This window comes from Scyliorhinus torazame, chromosome 5 (genome assembly GCF_047496885.1).
Source record: "Scyliorhinus torazame isolate Kashiwa2021f chromosome 5, sScyTor2.1, whole genome shotgun sequence".
Classification (NCBI taxonomy): Eukaryota; Metazoa; Chordata; class Chondrichthyes; order Carcharhiniformes; family Scyliorhinidae; genus Scyliorhinus; species Scyliorhinus torazame.
In genome coordinates, this window is record NC_092711.1 from 132,968,511 (window position 1) to 132,968,793 (window position 283).

Sequence of the window (283 nt, forward strand, 5' to 3'; positions counted from 1 at the left end):
TCCATATCCTCCCAGTCCCCTCCATATCCTCCCAGTCCCCTCCATTGCCTCCCAGTCCCCTCCATTTCCTCCCAGTCCCCTCCATATCCTCCCAGTCCCCTCCATATCCTCCCAGTCCCCTCCATTTCCTCCCAGTCTCCTCCATTGCCTCCCAGTCCCCTCCAATTCCTCCCAGTCTCCTCCATTGCCTCCCAGTCCCCTCCATTTCCTCCCAGTCCCCTCCATTTCCTTCAAGTCCCCTCCATTTCCTCCCAGTCCTCTCCATTGCCTCCCAGTCCCCTCC